Source organism: Centrocercus urophasianus, unplaced genomic scaffold, assembly GCF_019232065.1.
Source record: "Centrocercus urophasianus isolate 14NV4802_14NV808 unplaced genomic scaffold, USGS_Curo_1.0 seq_15, whole genome shotgun sequence".
Classification (NCBI taxonomy): Eukaryota; Metazoa; Chordata; class Aves; order Galliformes; family Phasianidae; genus Centrocercus; species Centrocercus urophasianus.
In genome coordinates, this window is record NW_024884697.1 from 22,678,751 (window position 1) to 22,701,923 (window position 23,173).

Below are 23,173 nucleotides of genomic sequence, written 5' to 3' on the forward strand. Positions count from 1 at the left end.
ATATTATGAATTAATAATTCTCTTGAGAGAGGATGAGCAAGGGTTAGAGTGAAGATGAGAAGAACAAAGCAAAAGAGGCTATAGAGGAAAGAATTAACCCAAGCAATTATAAGCAAATAATAAAGGACGGAGGAAGCATGCATTCCCTGGTGGAGATCTTTAGGTTTGCTTTTGCAGGATATGATGAACTGGCCTAAGGACAGCATTGTGAGCTCCACAGTAAAGGCACTGGCTTGACAGTTTAATAGAATATAGGAAGCTTTCTGAATGGAATCTGAAGATAGGTAAATATTAACATAGTCATCTTCTGTTCAGCCATTTTGCCAACCTTTTTTTGTATTCAGAAACTTTAAATGAGAAATGAAAGGCCCTAGGCACCATTTCCTCCCAGCAGATGGGTCCCACCAAGTGTAGTATGGGTGTTAGGAGTTGTGAGAAAGTCCATGTGATGATTGAACCCTAAAGGAATCTAACACTCCCTCGCATTTCCCCCTCTCCACCACGTTCAATAACTGAGCACACAAAAGCTGTTTGGAAAACAATCAGTTTAAAATAAAACTTAAATTTTGTTGTTATATAAATGCTAAGTGACAGCTATAAAGAAGCAGACTGTGTGGTGGTGGAGCTGTTGTGTCCTTTCAGGAATGTTTAATAAAATTTCATTAAAGAAAATACAAAATCTCTTAATGACAAGTCTAGTCCAGAAACTTTCCACTGCAACTTGTCATGATTTGTGTTAAGATTTTCATTGTTGTCACCAAAATCTGTTGGCTGCCATAGGTATAATATTTGTCAGTACTCAGATTCACCAAGTCTTTGGATATCAACAGGAAACAATACGTAAACCTAATTTGTATTGCTTTAATCTTTACTTGATGGACTTCATTGATACAATCACCGTGTAGGCACATTTTACAGGCACTGCTAATTCCTTATCCAGGGTTATGATTATCCCTAAAAATAAAATAGAAGTAGATGTTATGCTATTAATTTATGTATTTTAGCAAAAGATCAAAGCCACATAACCTTATATGTAATTATTTCATTTAATGATACAGTTCTACATTTGCATCTGCAAAGAAATGTACTAACAATGACTAATTAATCCTCAAAGCAGCTCTTTGAAATAGGTAGATAGACATAATTGACCCAATCTAACCAATTTCTTGCCCTAGGCAATAGATTGAGTCAATATTTAAGCCAAGATTAAAGCTCGGGTACGTCAAAGTCTTACTCTCTGTCCCTTACACAGAGTAATGTGTAAGAACTATCAGTTCCCAAATTTCCTTACCCCTACTTTGCTGTAATAATTTAGACTGACACACATTTTGACCCACACCAAACCTACACTGTCTGTTGTATGTCAGAATGATTCCCCTGGGTCTTCCTCTCAAAACCTCCTCCCATTCCAGGCAATCAAGGTATGAAAGGTCTAACTTTTCCCTTCTTGTATCCAGTTTTCACTTCCTTGTGCCTATCACTTCCTGACTAGCATTTTACACCAGCAGACTTCCTCCCACAGGCTCCCTGTAATTCAGGTGTCAGTGTTTCTCCTTGGGGCCCCATTTCTGTGCTTTACATGCTCCCCAAGGGGAACCACCTATCTGTTCTCCTACTCCTGGCTGCCTCAGCTCATTACCTGGGGAGCTGCTCTGCTATAGGCATCAGGGAGGAAGCACTGTTCCTAGAGCTGATATAAGCTGCATCGTACGTACCAGATGCATTAAATAAGGAGACAATTCAAGGAAAGCTTTTCACAGTTAAATAGCAGCCACTATTCTCATAGATTATGGCCCAAATCAAGATGCAGCCCATGGCCCACCTGTCTCTTGCTGTAGGTGGAGATTCATGAAATATTTGCAGCATGTTGTGAGTTACAAAAGCACTTTATGAGAGCAGGGGTAGGCGTTGTTATTCAGGTAGTATGGAAGGCTAATGATGTTTGTGAAGAGAAGAACAAAGAGAATCTGATGCTGTAATCAAGAACACTGCTTTCCTTGAAATAGTCTAGTGGCAGTATGAATTAGGGTGAGATGGTTCTGACACCAGTGAGCAGCAGAGAATGCAAAGTGACAGCAGCACTATGATAAAGTCCCAAATTGATAGAAGAAACTAATGTAATTGCACCAGAACCTGAGAAATAGTGCCAGTAGATTTCCCACTGTGGCAGTGCTTAAGACCTGATCAAATCTTACCAGGCTATAGCTTTTCTTATTTGATAGGAAATGGAGTTAATGTGATATACCCCATAGCTGTTTTTATTTGTGCTTTGATGTAATATGCCCAACCAGAAGAGATATGCACTCTGACTGTAGGGTTCTTCTTCTCCCAGAGAACTTGGTGAATGGACCAGAATTATTCCTACAGGCAGCCAAGTTGGCTGCTGAGAGTGAGTTGGCCTCAGCTGACATGCCACACAAGTTGATGTGACACACTATCATTTTAATCATTATTTCCTTTACTCTATAGGAAAACTTACATCTTCACATGGTTGCAGTAAGGGGAAAGAAGACATGCAGAGGACATGAATTTTTCCAGCAATTTCTCACCATATATAAAGATATATTTTTAATGGCTGCATAAATTTTGACTCATTTCAACTTTTCCCAAGGTGTAGTTTTCTATTGGTGATTGGGTAGCTACATGTTAGTTTTAGAAAAGCAGTTGATAGTCTGTTCCATCCTCTCAGGCATTCTGCTGCTGACTCAAATGGTTGACATCTTCCTAAAATGTCTACGTAGCCTGTTTTAACCAGGAGTCGATTGGGTTTGACTAGATAGAACTGTATGTGGTGCAGAAGATCAGATGTACAATCATAATTGTTCTGCTTTGCCTTAGATCATTGGATTTAGCTGAGTGCTGAGTCTCCATTCAGCATGGTTTGAGAGTGTAAAAGCTAGAGCTCTATAAAATGGGCATCGTACATTCAACCAAAAGGAGAATGGCTGAGTATAGACATATGGCAGGTTCATTTTTTTCACACTGTTGATAATCTCAAAGAACATGTAGTAACGGAACAAATCAGCATGTTGGTGGAGGTTCCTCCGCCACCCACACCAAATGATATTTTGGGGCATATAAATAGGAGTCAATTACAATAACACATCCCTTTCATTCTGAGTAATTGCTACTAAAATCCAAGATGACTGCTGTCAAAGGGGGATGTGCAAAGGTACTAGAATTCTTTCTGCTTTAAAATAATTATGCACTGTAAATACATGCAAGAGAAAGCAAATTTCTAACAACCTTTTTGGAGAAGTAACTTCTAAGGGAAATAGACACACCTTTCCATTTTCTGACATAGTTTAAATGTTTAAGGACAGGTGACCTAGGACCACCCAAGCTAGATGGCAAAGTTTTGTTTTATGATATAGATTCATAACAAAATCTTGCATTTTGACAGTTGAATTAACAAATTCAGTCGCATGGGAAGTCTCTGTTCTGATATTTTCTCATGAAATTAAATGATTCTGCAAAAGTTTAACATGCATAGAGCCAATGTAGCAACTAAGATTAGCATAAAATATTGGAGGAAATGTTTTCCAAGTCTGGGAATGCATTTTATTGATCTCCAATATTGAGAGCATTGGAGCAACTGGTGAGCTCAAGGTGAAATCCTAGCCCCACCAAAATGACACCAGGTACTTCTCCTGTAGTGAACAAAATCTTTTTAAGATTATGACTGATGAGATACAAAAGCATTCTTTGTCTCCCTCAAAGAAGGAGGAAGAAATGAAATGTCCTCTTTCCACTATGTAAATTTTGCAGGCAGTTTACTGCATTTAGTGAATTGTTACAGCATATGCAGATGAACACTTCCCACCCGCTCTCCACAGATCTGGCACACTGTAATCACTTGTCCTATATTTCTGTGCTGTATGATGTCCTCTACTGCTCATAGAAACACAGCCCACAAAGCTGAAACAAAGGTCCCTGAAGAATTCAATTTGCCAAAGGTTATATCTGTCTCCTCTTTTCAGGCCAGGATACGTGAGACTCGTTGCTGCCCTTTTGGCCCTGTGGCTCAGACTAAGCAAGTCCATTACTGCCTTTTAACCTTGGCTTTCACCTTTGGAGCTACAGAGCTTGCCATGGAGCTCTGAGCTCCACCTGACTCCGGGGATTTGCCAGGGTCAGGCTGGAATTAAAAAAGACTTACACAACCAATGCGTGCAAAAGGAAATATGCTAAGCACTTTCAATGAAATTCAGCTCATTGAAGATCTTTCAGAAAATACATCCATCACTAAGGTACCTCCTGAAGTAATTACGCATAACTATAGCATTTGGAAATCTCCTTTTGCATCTTCCACTTTAATCTTCGTGCTCCCATTCCTTTTTCTTCTCTCTTTTCTTGTTAATATAAAGTTATATCTGCACTTGTTTGATCAAGAGTATTTCTCATCTTGAATCTCTGTGTAACTGTGGGATAGCTTCCTATCTCTTAATACAATTAGCTGTAGCACCGCATAAGTGCATTCAGAATATGAGCAAGGAAATCTGTGATCAATGCAGTGTCCACAGTGCTAGCAGTGGGAACTGTTTTTCTCCATTTTACCACTGGTCCCAGCTTCACAGCAGGAGGGATATTTGGATGGATCTTTGAAAACGTTCTGAATATCCTACCACTACTCAGAAACTAGCAATGAACCTGAACCTTCTCATAGTTCATCTGCGTCACACCTGAAGAAATTGCTCATTTATATAAGTATGTACATAAATTTCTTATACATAAAAAAGGAATGCATGTGCATATATATAAACCTCCTACATCATCATTGCCTCCAACAGAAATGTATTTCAGATGCACTCTATACAGAATTTTTAGAAGATTTTAGGAAAGGTTCATGATTTAAGTTGCCAGCGTGGAGACATTTTATGCATGCTTAATGCACTGTAAAGATCAAAATTTAATGATCCTGAGTTCAGTCTGTAAAAATGGAAATATCACAGATCATTAGACACTTGCATCTTGTAAATTTTAATTCTGAAAGCACGGGCTGTTTTAACTTGTGTTCTGAAGTGAACATATGTTAAGTTAGGTAGGACATACACAGGAGTTCATTCGAATTTAGAAGAATATTATCTGTTTGATCAGGTATTGTATCAGAGCTTTTATTTCCAGAGTCACGCACAGAAATATAGTGGTTAAGTTTCACATTCAGTAAATTATCTATCAGTTTGATAGCTTTGCTGATGCTTTGAACAGAACCAAATCCTGTGATTTTTGAACAAATGAACTGAACAATTAACACATTTTCTCACTTAAAGGAAGATTTTTCTCTCCTGACTGCACTGCATGTAAATCCCTAGCATCTATGGGAACATTTTTAGTAGGGTCAGGTCAGAATGTGTGTTCCAATACCAGAACAGTCCTAGTGCACCTCTTTAGATTAAAGCACTATCTTTAAAATGATGATTGTAATTAAAACTTCAGGTAAAAAAAGAAATCACTGCTTTATTTCATCTGACTTTTAAGGAAATCAGAGAAATTAAAGTAGGGAGCTTAGCTCTCTGAGCTTCACCCATTGCCAATAAACCAACAGGCTTTTCCAACATTTGAATCAATTAGAAGTATTTGACTCAAGTAACATTTAGAAAAAATGACTTGTGGTAAGACAAGTGATGACTTGTCTTCACTTGTATGACTTGTGGTATGACACTCAGAAGGGAAATAAAGAAGACAACTACTTGATTTAGGTGCCTAAAATCTGAACATTTTAAAAATTACTCTGACAGCCTGCACTTAGAAATAGTTTTATTTACAAAGAAAGCAGCTTGAATCCAAACCTCTATGGTTTCTGTATCAGTGTATATTTATGTTGCTTTCTGTTTTTTCATGTTATTGATTCCTAAACAATCTCTGCTACAGAATGAGCCAAAATACGTAGGAGAACCAATTTTACTTATACATCAGGATTCTGTGGATTAGGATCATCTCTAGTAATGTTTGGGGTTTTTTTTGTTTTTTTGGTTTATTTGCTTTGAGTAATCAAAACATGTGGCACAGAAAAATTCCTACTGAAATGATAAATGTCCTTACTGGTATGAAACTGTGCACTTATACTCTTACGAGTGTATGCCAGAGTCACGATGATTAAATACCATCTAAGGATTTCTAGACTAAGGCCTAGTGGAAAATTTGAAAGATATTCATCTTTATTTGGTAACTTCTGTAGAGTGAAATAGAAACTCTCTTGCAACATTACAAAGGTATGCCTTGTTGAAATGATACTTTTTATTGCTTTTAGAAGCCTTTGTGTGCAGGCATTTTCAATGGAGGTGATCATTAATGTGAGGGGCAGTGTCATTTCTTCACAGGGCACGATTTATCTTTATGAATTTTCCTTTGCATGAATATTGCAGTTCTGATTGTATCATTTAGTAGTGAAAGATCCTCAAGTCTTTTGTCATTTTCTTTGCCAGGAATGTATAATCTCTTCCTCCTTATGCAGTTTCAGTGAGGTACTTTTGACAGTCTTTTACCGTGGACTACTTAAAAAATCTGGACTACTTAAAGAGCCTCAGATTCCCTCTCAAGTGGGAAAAACAAGAACAACAGGTGAAAAGCTGGTGGAGGTTAGATCTTGAATTGTCTCCAGAACTGAACTATTCATTGAAGGTTCCATGGAAAAAGCTGCTTTTGACGCTGAGACTGGGCAGTTCTTCTCCATGAATCTGCATAACGCATAGAAGACTTGGTTGAAGTACACAGAGGTCCTTTACAGCAGTGCTCTTGTGCCCTCTCCTTGTGTCTGCCCCAAATCTCTGACGTTACTCAGTCAGTGCCTTTGCAGATAAAGCTGATCAAAGTCCAGTTTCCCTAGGAAGCTCTTTCTTCTCATGATCTAGTGTTAGGATTCACCTGGTGAACTGGATAGGAGAGCTGATTTAACTAAAAATAAATCCCCTCTTTGTGCTGGTTTACTTTTTTGCTATATCAGCTTCCCAAATCTCTGCATGTAACAACTCTGCATCCTATAAACAAACCATAGAGTTGCCAGCAAAAATTGGAGGCAGAAATTCCTGCAGTCATGGTTTTTTTTAATCATTTACTCACAGTAACTAGAGAACTGGGAGATATCCAGTGATCAAAAAGTCTGACATCATAGCCCCTGAATGGGAAGCTTCAGAAGAAACTGGGAAAATGTGGGTAATTGTTTACTAAGCTATCCAAGTTGCCTGATCTTCTATTGCCAACCTTCCTGCAAAGTTTTAAGACCTTTTGTAACAGCCTTATCTTGCCTGCCATGCTAAAGGAAATTAGAATAGTTGGGCACTTTTTGTATCTGTTTTCTTCTCCAGGTTCAACATGAATCAATTTTAATTTTTTTCATAAATTTAGAATACTGCAGTCATATGGTTTTTATTTAGTGGTGCCACTAGAGGGCAAGATGACAGCTGTTAGCCATTCAGATCTTAGGGCTTTGGTCCTGCAGACGTTGAGGTTAATGAGAATTTATTGACTCTAGCAGTGCTGAAACATGCCATAAAATCCATTCTCTTCCACAAATAGTTGGGATTTTCCCCAAATCCTTAAAAATTAAGAAGAATTTCTTTAATTTAAGCTAACAAACTGTAAATAACTGTTAAAAGTACTTAACAAAGATTATGTATATTATCAATCAGCTATATAAAATAAGAAAATAGAAGTATTGTATAAATACATCCTTCTGAAATTATCTGAAGTTCTCCAAAATAAACAGCAGATCTTTCCAATTCTGAGTTAATAAAATGCTTCAACATGTATATATATACACACAAGTCCATGCCTTCAACATATAGACAGATTAAAGTTTACCTCTACATTGGCAGTATAGATGAAATGCTGAGCAAATGTAGAAGAGCTGAACTCCATTCCTAATACTGTTTTATTATTGCCTAGAGCTTCAAAGTGTGTTTTGAAAATTACTTAATGTTGTCTCAGTCAGAGAGGCTTTGAGCTTGTCAGCTATCATAAACCAAGCTACATTTGTCCTGGTCAGTACTTGAATGGGAGGCCTCCAAGGCAAGAAAGGAACCTATGGGATGTGTGTATTTTCTGCTTTTAATCCTGCTGCTATTTCAGTCTCCCACATAAGTTCTTGTATTTCAGTTTGTTCTTATCATGAAATCTTTGTTTCCTTTTCTCTTTATATTTTAAAAAAGAAAATTGCATACAGAGAGTGGGAAAAATCCTAAATTACAAGCTCATTTTTATACCAAACATTATTTCTATAAAACTTCAAAGGAAATAATAATCAGAGTTTGGAATAAGGTCTCTAGCATCTGGCTTATTGTTTAAAGGACGCTGTGGATAACGTTTCAATTACCATGTTACTGTGGCCTCAACCCTCAATCGTTTGTCTTTAATTTTGTCCCACAAGTACACATAATTATGATAGCACTTTTTTAAAAGCAGCATTCTTTGCTTTACAATTTTCTAAACTCGCTTCGTCAGACATACGGCAAGTTGATGTGTTATAAAGGGATTTCCTACTGCAAGAGATAAGCATTAAACCTTGGAAAAATAGAGCTGTTAAGAGAACACAAAGGACAAAGGCGCTAAGTTGAACTTATCCAGCCTTTTGAGAGCCCAAATTTTCCATGTCTTCACACGAGCAAGCCTAATGACTGCTCCAGGACCCAGGACTAGGGAGAGCCAGCTCCTAGGCGTGGAGGAGAGCCTCAGCTCAGCTTGCTCCTCAGAGCAAGTTCGAGCACAAAGCCCTGGAGTATTCTCCTGGGTCAGATCAGTTTTACATATTCTTCTGAAGCCGTCTGTGGAGAAAAAATCTGAGTTTCAGCACAAGTTTTGGTAGTTTTGGTGCCTTCATCCTGACGGAATATCTGAAGATCTCATCTTATTCTGCATGACTGGGCCAGCTTGTCCCCTACACAGACACCCTTAAAATCTCCAGCCTAACGTGTGAGGCCCAAAAGCGCTAGACTTCCATGTCTGATGGGTCCGTGCCTGCTCTGCTTCACCCAGCTGGGCTCCATGGCCCTCCGCTCTACAACGCCATGCAGTGGGTGACTGACACCAGGATGATCAACTTCCTACACTCCATTGGCCACAAAACCACTTGAGAAGATGGTCCCTTGTGAGCATGTCTCAGGACTCAGAAAATATCCAGGATGGAGCCATTAAGGCCAAGCAGATCACACTCAGCACAGAAATGGCTACAGCTCCAGGGATGTGCGTGAGGACCGATTCCCATCGAAGTGATATCCCTGAGGCTTGACGAAATACAGTGGGGAGCTGTTTAAACAGAAGTGAATAGTCAGGTACTGTCTTTCATGACAAAATGTGCTGTGGAGATGGTTTTTGTCCCATTTGTCTTTCCTCTTGCTGCTGGCCCTGAGCTAAATCAGCTACCGGTAGCAGTTGAGCCATCAGTGTACCACAGGCAAGAAGTTCAGATGGGGGCGTCATGTGTATGAGGGGGAAAGAGGGATCCCACTCTAGTGGCTCCTCCTTGTAAAAAATCTGAGACACACGGTCACTTTCTGATGAAATCCTACACATGGTGTAGGATATTGAAGTACCTATGAAGTATCTTGGCATCCAAGACCAGGCAGCTCATAAGATCTTGAACAAAATACAGATAAGCCTATTGTTACTGGTTAGCTTCTGCAAGACTGAGTCATTTATTTGATGGATGGTTGCAGAGCTAGTGTTTTTCTAAGGAGCTAGATCTATAATATGCAGGGTATTGCATGGTTATATGGCTTGACGCTATAGCTGCTGGAATTTCCCAAGTGATTTGAGTAACGCTGTCTCTTCAGTTTCTGCAATACTGAAGTATTCTGTACAAAAGTTTTCATCGTCAATGTTAAGCATATATATTTTAATCGCTGCATGCCCAGTAATTAGGTGGCTTTATAGGTCAGCTGAAACTAGTGATGAAAATTACAGCTAGTTGAGTAAAGTGTAATTATTGCATTTGTCAGAAATGCTTAAAAACAATACCTACGTGCGTATTCGACTAAAAATGAAATGTATTTGGAATTGCTGCCACCATACAAGTCATAGTTAATTCTCTTTCAAGTCCAGTTTCTCTGTTTATTCTGTGTTTGAACATCCACGTCTTGCCAAATTCCTAGGAGTCTCTGATGACAGTGCACCAGGAAAGAGAGGCTCAGGAGAGGAATCTGAGAAGATGGTGGAGATGGGGAGAAAATGAAATTCAGAGGACACCTGCTTGCATTTCAAAACATAAAATTTTGAGGTTTCAGAGAAAATATTTTGTCTTTCAGGTCGTCATATGTCATAGAAAAAAATAAATAGAGCATGAAAAGCAGATGTCAAAAATTAAACAAAGCCTCAGTTTTCTGCAAAAAGACTGCTTTAATAGGAATATTTTCATCAAGATGTTAAAAGCATAAGCCCCCCTGCTCATTGATCATCATGTTCTGCTCTGGATTGTAAAAATGTGCATGGATTATTAGATATTTTCTGAAGACACAAGTCAGGTTTCAGCAAAAGTTTGTCTCCATGCAATGTGTCAGTCCCTTGAACTATCAGCAACTGGCAGTGCCTGGGATCTACTTCCAGCTTTTAATTTTCCATTTGGCTAATCTCTCAATTAGGTAATAAGAAGCCATTTATACTTCATTAACAAGATATTACTGTCAATATTAATATATAGTTGATCCCCAAATTCACCATTAATTTCTGCTACCAAGGAAAGTATACCTTATCTTTTTTTTTTTTAACATTTGTTTCAATTGAGAGGTATTTTCATAATGTTCTTTACATTTTCTTATGCTAATGACATTTTTGCAATTAATGTGAAATTGCAATTGATTTGCAATGTAATGCGAAATATTTAATTATCAATCATGACAATACTGCTATGCATTTAGATAGAATATTTCACACCTAAATGTATTAACTCCATTGTCAAACAGCCAGCAAAAAAACATGACTGGTTTCTCTTAGCTACTGTTGCTTTGGAAACTAGTTACATGTCTTGATTTGTAAATGATTATTCTTTCAAAAAAAGAGACAGAGAAGAATCAGGGTTTTTTTGTTATTTTTGTTTTCTCCTTTCTCTATTACAATTAATATGCAATGTCAAAGAGCTCTTTTTCAAATTGGTGGGCTAAAGCTTCTGAACTATATGAGTCAGCCTTCTGAAAGCTAATTAACTCATAATTCATTTTAGAGCAGGCATTTCTCAGCAGAAACTTATAATCACAAATGAAGGACAGTGTAAAAACTAATGAAGTTTCATTCCCAGTTCTTTACCTGCCTTCTTCTGTGACCTCAGCAAATTTCAGGGTAAATACTGTTTATCTGTTTTCCTGTTTCTGGTTTATTGGGAGAGGAATTATTTCTAGCAATGACTACCTGTACATAATAGTTACTTTAAAGTGCTGCTTTCTGGACAGTATTCTTCAAAGAAGTTTCTTGTTGCCTTTGAATCAGTCTCCAGAGTTTTCCCCAACGTAACCAGTTTAGAAGGGCCTACTTTTGCTTAAGCTTCTGTAAATGAGAAGGTGGAAATGACAAAGAAGTCATCATCTTTCAGATTTCATGAAATACAGTCCCTGCTCTAGAATCTTAAAGCATTGTGTTTGTGATAATTTAATTCATAGATTTTAAATTGCATTATTTGTTTGTTTTAAGATGTATCTGTCTAATTAATTATAGTGCAGAGGAATTTATCAGCTAGGTCCACATAATTTTTAGAAGTAGTTCTTGTGAAACATAAGATGTAGAACAGATACACATCCATCCCACAGTTTATCTTTTAAATATACTGTTAGGAACACATCTTTTCTAGCTTCAGAAATTGCCTAATTAGCTCCGAAAAACTGTTAGGATGCTTTGTCTTCTCTAGTGTACTCAAAAGTACTGAGTTATTTTCACACTGGAAGACAGCAGGGAATCTGATTTTAGTACTAGCTTCACCATGATGCCGGATTTCTGGCATTAACCTGAAGAATTCTGTTTTCTTGGAATTTTTGTCAGGGATTGAAATGCTTTTGAAAGTTATTAGGCTGACAACTCTGGAGGTTGCCATCCTGTATTTATCAGTTAGTCACATCTCACTCTTCTATCTTCGGAATCTATTCTAGCCAGATGGAGAAGAACCATTCTTAAAAAGAGAGCAGGCTTTCATGATTTCATTCTGAGAAGCAGTAACCTTTGTGCAGTTTGACTCCTCAATGCCAAAACCATCTACCGAAATGGCACTCAAGTCATTACACTCATTTTCTTCTCAGTCTTGACTGGTACCAGCAGAGCTAGTAAAAAAGTTCACTAAAATATGAAATTTTCTCTCCTCTCCTCTCCTCTCCTCTCCTCTCCTCTCCTCTCCTCTCCTCTCCTCTTCTTTTTCTTGGAGTTAAAAGATAATGGTCAATTGTGCCAGAGAATAGCATCCCAAAGTTAACTAAAGTAAGATGCTGCAAATCCATGCTGTCACTCTTCATCCCTCATTACAGTGTCTAAAGTATAGAACAGCAGACTTGTAACTCATTCCACTATCCCTGCAAGACCTGTAAGAGCACCACTCCCTGACATTCTCCTAAATCCCCAAGTCTCTAGTTCTCTTACCAGGAAACGTCTACATAACAGAAAAGTTGTGTGGATAATGCTTATCTTGAGAGTACTTTCCTTGTTCCAACCCCCCAAAAAACCTCATCAGAGGAACCCATTGATACTTTTTGGATGTTCTAGAGCAAAATATTTTAATTTCTCTGAGTACTGTCCAGAATATCGACACTAATTTGTAGTGCATTTTACAGGATTGTTACATTTTAATTTACTAAGCTATACTGAATATCTAGTCCAAGCCAGATTAAATTTAAAGCAAACAAAAATAATCACTTATAAAATGCCCAGTAAACCCTATCATTAACTGTCCAATAAAATTCTGCTGACAAAAACTAAAGAAAACCATCAGTTGACCCTAGGCTTATATTTGAGTCATTTAGCCAATATGCTGTGTACACCGATGGTGGTCTAATCCACAGTCAGCAGTGCACACTTTGCACATACTGTATATGTCTAAAACAAGGTTGTATTCGTGGCAGATGAGAGAGTACTGATAGAGTAGGGAAGTGTGAATGCATTTCTGCTTAATCCTGTGCAAAGTGGGTGGGGAAGGACTGGCTCTGGGGTTTTCGTTGACATTTCTACCCCCCTTCCTGAGTACTGATCCTGCAGTTCTTCAAGACAGAGGCTTATCCACATAGATTTCTTTCCCACGTGTTGAAATGTTAATACTTTCTATGGCCATTCTCTCTGTTGGAGGAATATATATTTTGTTTGTCATGGCCTGTCTAAACTACTAGCATATCTTTCACATAGTGAAATAATATGCCTTTTTTTCCACTGGCAATGTGTAGAATTCGTTCTGAAGCCTCTTTATTTGGGGCATCTTATTTTTACTGCAAAGATGGGATTAGAGCTAGCTAGATACCAGCTCTTGCTTGGAAATCAAAGGTTTGGGAATCAAGAGATCTAATTGGGAAATGGCTGATCCTCAAACCTTGTCCTTAGAGAGTGTCCTAAGAAGTGATACTACTTCATTTGCATATGTGTCCTCCCTCCCCAGCAAATAGCCACAGTTCTCTGCTAATTAGCCTCAACTCTCTTAAGAACCCCTTTTGGCTTGCTGCAAGATACATGCAACCAAGGTTATGAACCAATTTTTCAAAAATATGGCTATTAGAATGCAGCATGTGACAAGCATCAATGAAGGCAACAGCTTAAAATTGTAACAAATGTAATTTTTATTCCTATCTCATATCATAATTCCTCCTTAATTTCTGATTAGGATTTACTTCTACATATTTCACAGAAGGCATTTTATCTTAGTCTCTGAACTACAGACTCCCCAGGTCTCCAGAGGAACATGCATTAAAGGATGGAACTAGATGTTCTTGTGAAAGCTGAAATCCGCAGTTTTTTAAAGAATGCCTTTCCATAAATACACCTCTCAGTCTATTGTGAATCACATGCATCAGTCTATCCATTCTGCAATTACTGCATAGGAACTATACATTCCAAATACATTACAGACTTATTCAACAGCATAGCAGAACAGAGAGTATTAAGCTATTCTTTTATTAGCTGCAGGAATTTTGAAAGGAAGGAAAAAATTACCTTTAGCTTAATACTTCCAGTGAAAGTAACAAGAATACATTGACCTCATCCACACTTCAGGGTTCTTCTCACTTCAGAGAGCTTTGAAGATTTGTTTGTGTCAGTAAATTGTCTCTTTTTCATTTCTCTGCCAATGATTGACATATATTGTTCCTGGTCTAAATTCTGACTTCCTCAGAAGAAAGGTAATGGTTGTTTGGAAAGTATTTAGCACTACTATTTATGCTTGCTGCTACAATAAAAAGCATGCCTGGATATATTTAATCAGGTAAAGCAAAAAAAAAAAAAAAAAAAAAAAAAATTTAAAAAAAAAAAAAAAAAAAGAAAAAAAAAAAAAACCAACACAAACTGATTCTACATACTCACATTGAGGGAGCTGTACAGCAACATATCTTGCCTGTTAAAAGAAAAAGTGTTGCTCCAGAAGTATTTTCATCCAATGACTGGGAATGAAGTATGCATCTCGGAGTGTGCCTTTCAATCTATGACTGACCAGAAGTATGGTTAGCAAAGTATGCTCAGTGACACAGAATCTTAAGAGAAAAGCCTAAATGCTGAGAAGAAGAAACAGACAATCTTTCATTTCCAGCATATTTTGGAGCTTATAAGAAATCCAATCAGTTATATTTTGCCTGTTAATGATGCACCAAGGCCATTTGATTGTATCAGCTGCCTAAAAGCATTCTGTCTCCCCAGCACAACACAAATATTTCAGTACTATTCCTAAAATTTAAGAGACATAACAGTTTCACTTAAAATTTTAACTTTTCGCATATATTTTGATTATTTCTAACTAGAACTGAAACAAAACTAAAGTTACACCTGGGCAAAGAGCTGTGATCCCTGTCAAGACCCCAGTCAAGAAACTGTGTACTTATTTAATGCCTAAAATCAATTGCTGTCTCACAAGATCGCTATCAGAGCTACAGGCTATACTTCATATATTGCTGAGAAAGCTTTCTGTTTTTATTTACAATTCTTTCTCAAAGAAAAAAGAATTTGAATTGTAAAAAAAAACATAAACAGTGAGCAAGCAAACAAATGAAATGATTACTAATAATTTTCATATCTGATGGGATGTATGTTTTTGTTTCCGAAGGATAGACAGTGAGCTTCAAACTGCTGGTGAATGGAGTTCAAAACAATATGAAGGACTGAGATCAGAAGCTTAGAAATCTCTGGAATTTCTCATGAGATGATTTTTTAATGACAGAAATATAATTTCCTGATATTTAATGGTTCACTTTTGTTACGGGAGCTCCTAATTCCTGCTTTACCTCTTGATTCTGTAGAAACACATTTTGTGTCTGTTAGACTGCAAAGATTGCTTCTATTGTACAGCTTTAACCAACAATTTATCTTAACAGAGTTTTGTTTATGGCGCTGAATTTTCCTCAGATTTAATTCAGTTTGGAGCTCTGAAATACGTTTTGTATCACCTTTGTACAGTTTATCTAAGTCAGTTTGATAGTTTATCAACAATTAGAAAACAGAAGGCCATCGGCCCATATTAAACAAGTGAGTGATGCAAGCATGAAGCACTGTCACCATAGCAACTCAGCTTGCACATAGGATGCTGTATTTAACCTTGGGGAGCTCTTAAAACTCTTCATTCCTGAAATAGCTATGAACTATGTTGTAATGGGGATGTGTCCTTAGTGCTGTAACAGTAGATTTGTCTCAGAAATGTGCAAATACTTTGGCCCAATATAACTTCTAAGAAGCCAATAGAGTAGGAGCATTCAAGCTGATATGGCTGATGGAAATCATGACTTGCTGTTATAAATGTGCAAAAACTGTTTGCTCTTTTTGGAAGCAGGAGGAAGATATCAATATATATTACTGCACTAAGGCAGAAAGCCGGAAATTTCCAGGAATTACTATTAGATTTTTTATCTATTTTCTTTATGTTATTCCACATAAACCTGTGGGTTATATCCTTCTATCTGCATGGTTACTGTGAGCTTTGTCTGGGAAAGATCAACAAATGTACTTGCTTTTGTGTTTGTCTCTGCAGGTTTGAAATTTCCAGCTCTTAGTAAACTAGCCATGTGTATGATATTAATTAGAAATGTGGATCTATATGCCCTAAGGTAAGCGAGGAGTCATGCGAATCAGCCTAGCTGCAGGGTCATTCTACCAGGCAAAAAAAAAAACAACTCTAGGCAGCCAATTTTTTGCTGAAGCCAAAATTTCAAGTGTCTTTTATAAGAACCATAGGAGTTTTAGTGGTGTTAGATGATAAGATCAGAACTAATTCTTAGAAGAAATAACCAGTGCTATGTTTCTGCCTCTCCTCACACGTGGGACTACTGCCTCACCATTTCCCCACGTAGCTTAAGATTTTCTGGTATGATAAAAGGCTGGATTCACTGGTGGCCTTGTTACCTAACTGCCCTTCAAGGTGCCCAAATCATATTAAGGTTTTCCCAAAACTCTTATGAGTTTCTTTATAGTGTACCTCGATGGTAATGGAAAATTCCTACTTTTCCAAAGGACAAATTGATGCTCAGCCTTCCGGCCAGTGTCTCAAAACTAGCTCTGGCAAGACTTCCAATTGAGGCCTTCCCATCTGTATCTTACCTGGAGAACAGAAGTACTGATATCTTTACATACAACGTACAACAATCTTCTGGGGAGGAGCATTTGTCTGCGGTAAGGAAATGTGAAATTCCGTCAGTAGAAGAAATGTATTTAGGAACACTTAAATCCCAGTGGATTTAGAAAACTCTATTTATCTGTTTTAGGTAATGACTAGTCAACTTTACCAATAAGTGAGAACACAATGGTGTTCATAATAGATGCAAATGAGAGAAAGAAGAAGCACTTTTATAGTGTTATAGCTGACATGGTGTGGATTTCAACCTTGTAACTAAGAGAACTGTACACAGGGAGATGTGCTAAATGTTGTTTCACCACACCCTGATATTGCACTGGTATTCAGGAACATGTGCTAGTTTTATGTTTTAGAAACCTGTCTGAACAGATTGTTTAAAACTCTCCATTATATTTAGATTCACAATCAGAAAACGATGTAAAAAAGGAAAAGTGCTGAAAAGCAATCTCCTAAATAGAAAAGCAAGAAATGAAAATACTTCTTAAATTTCTGCCAAATATCAAAAATCAAGTTATAAGAGAATTGAAAGTATTTTGACCAGTCTATGAGTTTTGTAAAACAGTAAGCACAAAAATTTTCAGTTCATTACATGACAGGTTCTGTACGTGGTAAAGTCAGAAGCCTGAGGTGCCCCACCACTCTAGGGATGAAAAAAAATCCGTATTTCAGGAGTGATAAGTGTTGAAAAAATTCAGTTTCAAGACAAATACATTTTGGCCCAGCTCTTTGGTAAGGTATAACCACGTTATCTCCTGTGTTCTCTGCTCCAGTGATAAACTTCTCAGCAGATAATTAGAAGAGACTCTTGTAATGGGGCCAAAGACACCCATCTGCCAGTCTGACCTTCCTGCCAGGACATGGGCTTCTTGTCTAATCCAAAACCTTAGGCACAGTGGAAAGACTGTTGGGGCATATCCAGTCCCTGACTGTGACTCATACTATTCATGTTACTCATCCATGTGGGCACTAATGAAATGACTACAAGGTTCTGGGAACACAGGGGACGGAGTCCAGGTCACAAGTAATACTCATCAATACTCCCAGTTGACTGTAGTGGCCTGTGCTGGGTCATATGAGTCACAAAGATGAATGTAGGTTTTCACTAATAGGGTTGGCACTGGGCTTCAGCTTCCTTAAAAATAACATGCTGCTTTTTAAAGGTGGAATGGTGGGATGAGGGAGATTGCAGGAGAAGTTGTCTGATACCAGTGCTCAAATTCTGGGAGAAAGCCTTAGATCTGGAGTTAAAAAGGACATATATTCAGTCTCCAGAGGAGTCAGTTATAGTTTTAAATGCTGTTGAAATGTTATAACTTATGCGGAGTATCACAGAGACAGGCAAAATATACAATCTAATCCTCAGACTCATCTCCAGATTTTTTTTCAGCAGAATGACTACAGATTAAACCATGACTTCAGGCTGTTTAAAACTACTATTTTAAGAAGTGAAAACTGCTTGTAAAAGTCACTGTTCAAATTCAAGAAAGAATGTGTAGAATAAAAAAAAAAAGATTTCTAGTAAATTCATATAATCACAGAATGATTGAGGTTAAATGAAGCTTCAGAAGGACTCCATCCAATCCCCCTGCTCAGACGAGGTTGGTTTGAGCAGGTTACTCAGGGCTGTGTCAATTCACAGAATCACAGAATCACCCGGGTTGGAAGGGACCTCAAGGATCATGTAGTTCCAACCCCCCTGCCTAGCAGGGCCACCAAACACACACATTCAGATCAGGTTGCCCAGGACCCCGTCCAACCTGGCCTTAAACACATCCAAGGACGGGGCATCCACAACCTCCCTGGGCAGCCCGTTCCAGGGCCTAACCACTCTCCTTGTATAGAACTTCCCCCTAACATCCAACCTAAATCTTCCCTCCTTCAACTTCGATCCATTTCCCCTAGTCCTGCTGCTGTCAGCCCTTTTGAAGAGTTTACTCCCCTCCTGGGTGTAGGTTCCCTTCAGGTATTGATAGGCTGCAATGAGGTCACCCCGCAGCCTTCTCTTCTCCAGGCTGAACAAGCCCAACTCCCCCAGCCTGTCCTCATAGGGGAGGTGCTCCAGCCCCCTGATCATCTTAGTCGCCCTCCTCTGGACCCTTTCCAAAATCTCAATGTCTTTCTTGTACTGAGGGCTCCACACCTGGACACAGTACTCCAGATGGGGCCTCACAAGAGCCGAGTAGAGAGGGACAATCACCTCCCTCTCCCTGCTGACCACCCCTCTCCTGATGGAGCCCAGGATCCCATTTGCCTTTCGAGCTGCCAGAGCGCACTGCTGGTTTCAGGATTTAAGTGTTTAATTCAGGATTTAAGTGTCCTCAAGATGAAAACTGCACAAAGCTTCCAGAAAAATTATTACAATTTTAGACCATTCACAATTTTTTTTTTTTTTTTTTTTTTTTTTTTTTTTTTTTAACATTTAAATGGAATTTCCTATATTTCATTTTATGCACATTGCCTCTCTGACAGTCACTGTGTAGCAATGAGAAGAGTCTGGCTCCATCTCTTCCATCGTGTAATTTTTCTGGAAAGGTATATGTTGGGAAAAGGAGTTCACAGGCTTTAATGTTTAGATTAACATCACTGCTCTGCAAAAGAGCTGAGAACTACCACAGGCACCAGGGTGGTTTGCCCACACCTGAGAAAAGTAAGTGCTGAGCCCTGCCCTCTGCGTGTCACTGTTATGAGTGAGTGCCAAGAATAACTTTCAGTGATTAATGTTAAGCTGGAGTGGCACCTCACATGGAGACTCATTTCTTCTGAGTATTATTATTAATCATCGAATAATGAAATTAAATTAAAACATTTTAAAAATCTGCAGACAATATGAAGGGAGGAGCTGCACCTACTTTGGTGACAAGCTCAGAATTAGAAGTCAAATGACTCTGAAAAGTCAGATATTATCTGAAATTAAAAGATGAAATTCGACAAATACAAATGCAAACAGGCAAATGTAACGTGAGTTAAAGATATGGAGGTTGTAGTGAATCACAAACTGGCTGTGAGTAACAACACTATATTTATTTAAAAAAAAAAAAAAAAAAACAACACTTCTTAGTCTAAGACATTTTTATAGGAATACTGTATGCAAGCCTTGAAAAGTAATTATTCTGCTCTACTTGGAAGCCAAATGGATCTCAGACCGGTGCGTCCACTGAATTTTAAAAAAGATGATAACTTGGTGAAGATCCAGAGGAGGGTAAAAAGAATGCTAATGGGTTTAGAAAATGCAATCCATAAAGAAAGGTATTTCTGTTCCTTTAGGCTAGAAAAAAAAAAAGATTAAAAGGGATAAGTCTTCTAGTATGTAAAACAGACAATTATAGAAAGAATGATGATCAGTTTTTCAAGAGCAACGAGGAAGGGCAAGAAGAAATCAGTACAATTTAGAGCAGAGAATATTTACTATAAGCCTTTTAAGAAGGAATATTCTCGTTGCTGAAATACTGGATTTAGCTCTCAAGAATACAGCTGAATACCTTTTATTGAGTATGTTTAATGCCAGTTCCAATACCTGTTAAGGACAGTGCAGGGCCATGGCAGGGTAGCTTCCTGCAGTCCTTTCAAGATTCTTATTTCTGTGTTTTTAGGACAAGTGATGTCTTCAATGAAATAAGTGCATCCTCTTCGTCACTTAGACAATTACACTTTCTGGTTTCTGGTTCTGATCCAGAATAAATGAGCATCCCTGAAGAGAGAAAAGTTCACATTCACCAGCCTCCAAGAAGATCTATAAGCAGGAACAAAAGAAATATTTCTTAATGTGTAATTGCAGTTTATAAAACCTGCTAATGTTACACTGAGGTTAGTCACAGAGGGTGCCTGACCAGACTTCTGGCAGCAAATGGAAAACTTTGAGCAATCTCCCTCCTCTGATGTAATCCTTTCTTTCTGAATCTTTTTAAACAACTCTTGCTAGAGATGTTTTCTCTCTGGGCACTCAAAATACTTCTTTTGTAATATGAGAGCATACCAAGCCCCAGATATTCTCAAGTGTCCTGGAAAAATACAATCTAAATTCTTCCTACAGTCCCCAAATCATTATCACCTAAAAGGTAGAGTTTATGGAAGATGAATGGCATAAAAGTTCTGTAGGTATATTAAAGGCATCAAAATAGTGATCCGGATCTAGCAACTTTTTAAAAAATACAAGAAACACAACTCTAATTTACCAGTCTGTAAGATAAACAAGAATTTATTGAATTGATGCATCCAATCTCCATTGGTAAAGCTTAATAAAACAGCAAAGTTCGTATGAAGACAGTTGCTGGTGCTGCTGTTCTTCCTCTAATTGCTGTTTGCATTCTATTCCTTGTAAGTCTGTGCATTCTTTAAAAACAAACACCAAAAAATTACCACCAAACCCCTCTGCCATATATAAGAGGAAGTTGCAGTCCCAAATCAGCTACAAACATGCAAACATAAGAAAATCTACAGGGTTTTCATAGCCAGAAAATCTGAAATAAGTTTTGGCGGAACTGGGATGACAGACACACCGCCAAAGTTTCAGCTCAGTCCCCACCATTATCTGTGTATTTTTGCCAGCAGTGAACAAGAGCCTGCATGCCATGCTCATAGCAATCTGCACCAGTGGAGATGACCCACTGTCCCTGTCACTGCTGTCAGAACTCACCACCCGCTGCCTCACTATGCTCACATCCACTGTTTGGTCTCCATAAACATTCAGAAAGCATCAATGAATGTCAGTGGATATCATTCTTCCTGAAGAATGGAGGAAATTCAGTGACGCATCTTTGCATCTTACATGCTTCTGTGTCAGACCCCATTTTGTCAGACTGCCCCTCTGCTGCCATCTGTCTCACAGCAACAACACATAATGGGACACTGGCAGGAAGGTTCAACCTCTACTGCCATACCACCAACATCCTACTCTGATGTCCCTGGCCTACAGAATATAATGAGAGGCATTATTTTTGGAGCAGTCCTTGCAAACAATCTGAAACGAATCTTTTTCCACAGGGATGAATTTATCACCTTCACAAATGAAAAGTTTGATTCAGCAGTAAGGTGTCACAGGGTCAAAATAAAATTTACGGTAAGGCAAAATACACTCTCGCTGCCTGATAAAACCTGTGCTAGAAGTGCTAATGTTCCTTCAAACTCAATTCATTCCAATAATTACATAGTCATTAAAGCAGAAGTCTAAAGGCAAAAAATACCTTTATGGACGAGTTCCTGTGAGTGGTTATTTAATCTAATTTTCAGTGCATCTAGATGAAGGGCTTCTCACTGAAGTTAGGACAATCTATCATCAGACTTTTGCAGTCATTCCATTTAATTACTTCTATATCAGGATCATTTTTATTCCCAGATCTATATGTAAGTGTAGTTTAGAAGGAGAATTTAGATTCTCACTGTATCACTCTCATCATTTTGTGACTTGCTTCACACTGCATTTTCTTCACATTATCCAGCACTAAATACACAGCTATTAACTTTGATGAAGCTGTGTCAGTACTATGAAGGCTGCTGCCACACTCAGATTCAAGCCTGCAAGCTCTATCTTATTGCCACCATGAGCATCTCAGGACAAAACACTGATCAGGAAAACCCCTTGCTATTGTTTAACTGGGTAATTCAAGACACATATAAGCTGTATTGCTTATTTAACCCGCACAGTGGAGGAATGAGTAGCCTTTCTTGCTGCACATGTCCGCTGCCCAATACTCCAACAGTGAGAGCAGGAGATGAAGGTGTTCACCATGTCATGATACAAGCTTATATTGGTGTGTATAATCAATGGATATCAAGATGTTACAATCACAAAATAAACAAGAGAAGTTTATTTCTTCTTGAAAATAAGAAAAGAAAATAAGAAAAAGTTAGGCGAAGTGGACTACGATAACAAGAGAATAAATGGAAGGCTTACCCTTATGCTGGGCTCACCTACAAAACACCAGAAGGAGGGATCTCCAGATGAGATCCTTCCCCGCTGGTAGCCTGCTCTTCAATAGGTCTAGGAGTGCAGCCTGGCTCCACCCCTTCTGGCAGCACAGATGAATTGCCTTCACCTGTGCTCCTCTGGCTGACTCACAGCTCGCCTCAGGTGATCAATCAGAGGTTCAGGCCGTGACTCAGTAGTTCCCATACATGGTGAAATAGTTCTTCCGGGCACATGAGAACTAACAACTGATTAGATTAAAAAAGAAAAAAGAAGAGAAAGCTAATGGTTCATGCATTCACCTAGGGGGAGTGCTCCTGATCAAGAGAATGGTTTTTTGCTTTTGCTCCTAGAATTCAAGCAAGGACTAGACTCACTTTTCTTCCCTTTTTGCATCCCTTTGTATTGCTCGCCAACCTTCCCCGCTGAGCATCCTAACAAGCCAGTTAGAGACATACTTTTATACTTTAATTCCCTGGTGAGCCTAATGAATGTTCACTGCATTGCAAAGTGGAACAGTTGGAACAGAAATAATGGGACTCCTCACCTATGTG

At 38.4% G+C, this 23,173-nt stretch overlaps 1 long non-coding RNA gene across 1 annotated transcript; it reads right to left on the bottom strand.

Moving 5' to 3' along the window:
- Positions 1-7,726: 7,726 nt before the first annotated feature.
- On the bottom strand, positions 7,727-22,645 carry LOC122159087. Its single transcript, XR_006168380.1, has 5 exons — positions 22,608-22,645; positions 20,232-20,447; positions 16,684-16,750; positions 14,467-14,588; positions 7,727-9,240 (listed from the first exon to the last, which is right to left on the bottom strand). It is a non-coding gene; the product is annotated as an uncharacterized LOC122159087 (long non-coding RNA).
- Between the last annotated feature and the right edge of the window lie 528 nt (positions 22,646-23,173).